Source organism: Theropithecus gelada, chromosome 2, assembly GCF_003255815.1.
Source record: "Theropithecus gelada isolate Dixy chromosome 2, Tgel_1.0, whole genome shotgun sequence".
Classification (NCBI taxonomy): domain Eukaryota; kingdom Metazoa; phylum Chordata; class Mammalia; order Primates; family Cercopithecidae; genus Theropithecus; species Theropithecus gelada.
This window is the reverse complement of record NC_037669.1, coordinates 89,963,662-89,969,737: the sequence shown is the minus strand read 5'-3', so window position 1 is coordinate 89,969,737 and position 6,076 is coordinate 89,963,662.

Here is a 6,076-nt window from a genome sequence, read left to right as displayed (position 1 = left end):
AAAAAAAAAAAAAAAAAAAAAAAAAAAAAAAAAAAAAAACATTGACTGGACATCAAAGTGGAGATGCCGAGTCAACTGCTGGGTGTATGTGTTGAGTTCAGTAGAATGGCCAGTGATGGAGCTTTGGATCTGGGAAGCAAAGCAAGTGGTGTTTAAAGCCATGGGATGGAAAGAAGCTAAGTTTAGACAGAGGAGGGCAGCAGTAAGCATTGAGCCCTGGAAGACGAGGGAGAACCAGCAAAGGAGCTGGTCAGGAGTAGCCAGGAGGTGAGAGGAAAACTGGGAGAGCATGGGCACCTGGAGCCAGGTAACTGTCAGATGCTGCAAAGGAGGTAAGGGTACAGGACGGACCACTGAATTCAGACACCTGTGGATCCCTAAGGACCCTGACCAGGGCACTTTTGTGAGGGAGGGACAGGCCTGTCTGGAGTGTGCAGAGAAGAAAGTGAGGTAGAACTGGAAAGAGCCAGTGTAAACAACTTGTGTGAAGTGAGAGGGGCAGAGCCAACAGTGGCTCTTAAGAAAGACTGAAAAGTTGGCCGGGAGTGGTGGCTCACGCCTGTAATGCCAGCACTTTGGGAGGCCGAGGTGGGCGGATCACAAAGTCAGGAGTTTGAGATCAGCCTGGCCAACATGGTGAAACCCCATCTCTACTAAAAATACAAAAATTAGCCAGGTGTGATGGCGCACACCTGTAATCCCAGCTACTCGGGAAGCTGAGGCAGGAGAATTGCTTAAACCTGGAAGGCAGAGGTTGCAGTGGACTGAGATCACACCACTGCAGTCCAGCCTGGGCAACAGAGTGAGGCTCTGGGGGCAGGGGGAAGAAAGACTGGAAAGAAGAAGGTACTGAGGGTGAGAGAATGGAAGCAGCTGGTAGGAGGGTAGGTTGGAGCTTGGTGAACGACTTCCAGGATCAGGGTGCTGGAAACTGAGCTGGAAAACAGTAGACAGAGATTGGATAGTGGAGGTCTGCATATCAGGGAGTGTGCAGGGTGGCCACTGATCTGCCTGGCCAAGTGCTGGTGGCTAGGGACACAGCAGGTCCAAGACGCAGGCAGGGATGGTAAGGAGCCGTGGAGAGACCCAGGGGACCATTCAGATGTTTGCCTAGGCCAGGTGCGGTGGCTCATGCCTGTAATCCCAGCACTTTGGGATTCACTTAAGGTGAGGAGTTCAAGATCAGGCTGGCAATATGGCAAAACCCCGTCTCTACTAAAAATACAAAAAGTAGCCAGTCATGGTGGCACACACCTGTAATCCCAGCTACTCTGGAGGCTGAAGCAGGAGAATCGCTTCAGCCTGGGAGGCGGAGGTTGCAGTGGGCCGAGATCGCGCCATTGCACTCCAGCCTGGGCTACAGAGCAAGACCCTGTCTCCAAAAAAAAAGACAAGAAAAAAGATGTCTGCCTGGACCCTAGTTTAAAGTCACCCAGCAACTGACTTTCCAACAACTCGGAGCAGTAATGATTGACTGAGAGTTACTTAGAAAGAAGAGCAGCCCTGGAAAAATCTGAAAGCATAAAACTACTTCCCAACCACGTAAATCTGCAAACCGCCTGGCTACACACCGGATTAGCCAGCCACCTAATCCGCCGAGCTATGCAGAAGGAGGCCTCTGCTGACCCCTGGCGGTCACCAGCCGGAGTCTGGCTGCGCGGGGACCCACCGACACGTTGCCCAGCCGTGGGCGGTCACCCATGGCCGTGCGGTCGAGCCTTGAGGCTCCAGGACAGTCCTGGAAGGCTTCCTGGCAGATCCGTGGGAGGAAAGCAAACAGAAGGGCGGGAGGCGGGAGGGGAGAGATCCCCCGGGATGGGTAGGGCCTCGACGCTGGGCATCGTGCGCAGGTGTGTACCGTAGGGAGCCAGCCAGACCCCCACGGACTGCCTGACCTTGGGGGAAGCCCGGCGTAGAGGAAGGGGCTGGACCCCGAGAACCGCCCTTGACTATGTGTTCTGAGAGCAAGTTTTACCCAGTTCCTCTCTATCCTCCCGACGACTCTGGGGTCAAACTCAGCAGGGCATCCGAGCCCCCACGGCGCAGCGGGCCTAGGCTGGCATGGGCGACGCGGAGCTACGCCGCCCTCAGGAAGCAGCGGAGGTGTCCAGCGGGAGAATGACCCAAATCACCGTCTAATCTCTGCTGTGAAGTGGAAGCGGGAGGAGGGAGCGTCTCATGACGGAGGGTGTGAAGACGCTAGACTGGAGGAAGCAGAAAGGCGGGTATCACTGGGGACGTTCTGAAGGTGAGCCGAGGGCGGCTACCGCGGAGGAGACCCTGGCGAGGTGGGGCCCCGCGCGGGGCAAGGGCGATGGGGTGCCACAGAGGGCTCGTTGCAAGAGGACGCGGGACGGCTGCAGCCCTGCGGAGACCGTGCCTCGACGGCCAAGGAGTGGCAGGTCGGCGGAGGCGGGAGCCAGGACCGGAGGCAGAGCGAGGCAGGAGACCAGGCAAGGTGGGGGCCACAGCGAGTAGGGGCCGCCAGGCGGGGGCCGGTGTGCGGCTAGGTGCTAGGTCGGCCTCGGCTCCCGCGCTACACCCCAGGCCCGCCAGGAGGCGCCGCTGCCCCACGAAGCCGTTCCGGCCTCTCCCGGCCACCGAAATCCCGCGCTCCGGCCTAGAGAGGCCCCGGAAGAGGCGGTGCAGCGCACTCCGAGGCCGCTTCCGGCTTTGGCTCGGCAGGAGAGGCCAGAATTGGGGGAGGACGCTGAGGGCGGGGCGTGGGTGAGAGAACCTGGGGGAGGTGAAGAACTAGGAGATTGCCCTGGGAGTGGACAAGGGGGAAAATAAGAAGAATTAGGGAGGGGCTGCGGTGGGCAGGGCCGAGGGCAGGTGGCACCCTGCAAGGTTGCACCCTGCGCAGGTCTCGATCCACTGCTGGGCCTCCTGTCTTTTTACCTCGCAAAATGCCGTCCTGGTGAGGTCCCTGGGGAGCCCACCGCTGGCCAAGACCCGGGGCAGGGCAAGGAAGGCTTCCTAGAGGTAGAGAGGTGCACGAAGGCGGGAAAGCAGATATGGGGACATTGGGAGCCCCTTTAGACCGATCTTTAGGTGTCTGAGCCACGGCCATTTGGAGGGAAGGCTGAATGGGGATCAGCCCGCCCAAACCTGCTGGAGGAAACAAAAACTCACTCCCGTTATAATTGCTCCCCGCCCCCCCCCCCCACCAGCTCTCTTCTCCCAGGAGACAGGACAGCCCTGTCCCCACAGGCTTCACTCCATTTCCCTCGAATGGTGCCCACCTCCTATCCTCCCATCTCTCGTATCCTCAGGTTCTACTCCTCATAGCAACCAGAAGGAACTTCAAAAATCAGATCATGTTGGCTGGGCGTGGTGCACGGTAGCTCACGCCTGTAATCCTAGCATTCTGGGAGGCTGAGGTGGGCGGATTACCTTAGGTCAGGAGTTTGAGACCAGCCTGACCAACATGGCGAAACCCTGTCTCTACCAAAAATACAAAAAAATAGCCGGTGTGGTGGCGCGCCTTGTAATCCCAGCTACTCGGAGGCTGACGCAGGAGAATCGCTTGAGCCTGGGAGACAGGCTGCAGCGAGATGAGATCGCACCACTGCACTCGAGCCTAGGTGACAGGGCAAGACTCCATCTCAAAAAAAAAAAAAAAAAAGTCAGATGATGTCATTCTGCCTTCAACACCCTCCAGTTGTTTCCTTCATACTTGGAATGCAATTTAAACTTTCTTGCCCCATGGCCGGGATGATCTGGCCCCTGCTGACCTGTGCCCCTTGGTGCTAACCCACAGCCTAGCCTGTTGGCATGGGACGCCATGCTGGCCCTCACGTTAGGGCCTTTGCCCTGGCTGATGGCTTTTTTTTTTTTTTTTTTTTTTTTTGAGAGGGAGTCTCGCACTGTCGCCCAGGCTGGAGTGCAGTGGCCGGATCTCAGCTCACTGCAAGCTCCGCCTCCCAGGTTTAGGCCATTCTCCTGCCTCAGCCTCCCTATAGCTGGGACTACAGGCGCCCGCCACCTCGCCCGGCTATTTTTTTTGTATTTTTTAGTAGAGACGGGGTTTCACTGTGTTAGCCAGGATGGTCTCGATCTCCTGACCTCGTGATCCGCCCGTCTCGGCCTCCCAAAGTGCTGGGATTACAGGCTTGAGCCACCGCGCCCGGCCGGCTGATGGCTTTTCAAAAGCTTTTTCTCCAACAGCCTGAAGTCACTCCTGACAAGGCCTACTTCCCTAACTGTCTGCTTGGCCTTGGTCACAGTATTTGCTTCATACGGTACAGGCAGAGCAATGCTTGTGCGTCCAGAACTCAATGACCAGCTTCCCTCCCGCAACAGGTCCCTCCTCCCCTATTACTCCCTCGCTCCTAGTCACAATCTACAGGAAGCCCCTGAGCCCAGCTGGCAAGGTGCACCTTGCTTGGCTGCTTGCTGTTGCATCACCTTCATTAGGGCTGTTTTTGCTCCTTCATTAAATTAAATTCCAGGAAGCAGTGCTAATGACAGCCCTAACGAGTCGCCGGAGAGGCTCCCAGCCCCAGCCTTTGGAAAGCATGGCAAGGAGGACTAGGCAATAACATGAACAAAGCAGTAGCTCCTGGGAATAGAATTGATTATCATTTCCCAGGCCCTCCAAGGACCCTGGGCTTCCCAGGGTAGGTGGCCTTTGGAGACTGCCTATGCAACAGGCACAGTGACAGGTTGTACCATGAACTCTTCAAGGACAAAGAGAAGGAGGGAGGTTAAGTTTAGTCCTTGGCCCCAAAGCCCTGAGAGCTCCTGAGTTCCCTGCAGGGCCTGGGTAGCTCCTCCCCCGTCATACAGGAGCACCCTGAATGCCAGAACCAGTTGGGTTTGTAGGGCTAGGCATGGATCACTGGCTTGGAGATGCTGATGCCCCTACCTCAGCATCCCCTGGAGACTTGGGAATCCCCTGTGTGGCTTGTTCCTCCGTGATGCCTCATGGCAGTCCCGTCTCACACCAGTGTTTTCTTGCTCTCACTATTGTGGCCAGGCTGGGCTCCTCTCTGGTTCGGGAGCATTCAGCTCCTTCCCAACACAGGGCCCTTGCACTTGCCGCTGCCTCTGTCGTCACTCTCTTCTGGCTTGTTACAAGACTGGTCCTTCCACATGATTCAGAGATCCCCTCCTCAGACTGTCTTCTCCTGCACACACCTCCCAGTGGCTGTAGAGTCACCCTATTGATTTCCTCTGAAATGGTGAAATTTATTTCCCTGTTTGTTTGGTGTGTGTTCCTCAAGGACAGGGCCCAGCTGCCTCTTTTACCATAGTGTTCTCAGCACATTGACAGGCAATATGTTCAGGGAACAGTGGTTGAACAGATGACCCCTTCCTCTGGATCCTCCCGCACTGACCCCCAGCCTCCACCCCTGTGTCAGGTTGGGCCCCCTTGCCTAATCCAGATGCCTATGAGGAAGGGGTGCTGGGGCCTGAATTCTCCAGGTCAAAGCCAATGATCTGTGAAGAGGGTGGATGACCACTGGGAAGAGGGGTCTGCCAGGGAGCAGGGAGGGAGGGCAGGATGGCTGACTCGACTTTCAGAACTTCCACTGGGCTAAGAAGCAGGAAGGGGAAAGCGCAGGAGATGCACCAGGAAGTGGAGTCTGCCCCAGGGCAGTAAGGAGGGAGCAAGCTGTGGCCACCCAGGTCTAAAAGCAGTAGCTGCAAGGCTGTGATTGAGTTGGTCACAGGTCCTTGGCGGGGGACTCCCTGTCACCTGAGACCCATGGAGGTAGGGTGGTCAGGATCCTGAACTCCGGGCATCCCTGTGGGGTCCTACCTGGTCCTGGACTCTGGGCAGGGACAGGCACACCCACCCCGAAACTGCCTTTGGGGAAGTGCTAGCAGCTTCCCCTTCCTGGAGCCTGCAGGCAAGCATGTCACAGCCCACTGAGAGGGTCTTCGTTCCTCACCCTGCTCAGGGCTACTGCTTGATAGGAACTCAGGCCAAACTGGACCTGCCGTGCTGCCCGTGGTGAGCCCCAAGGCTATTCTGGTGGTAGGGGTGAGCCAGCAGCTGCCACTTCTTCATTTCAGCTGAGATGCCACCCTCATGTCATTGTATTGTCCTTTATGGTCTCGTCCAAGT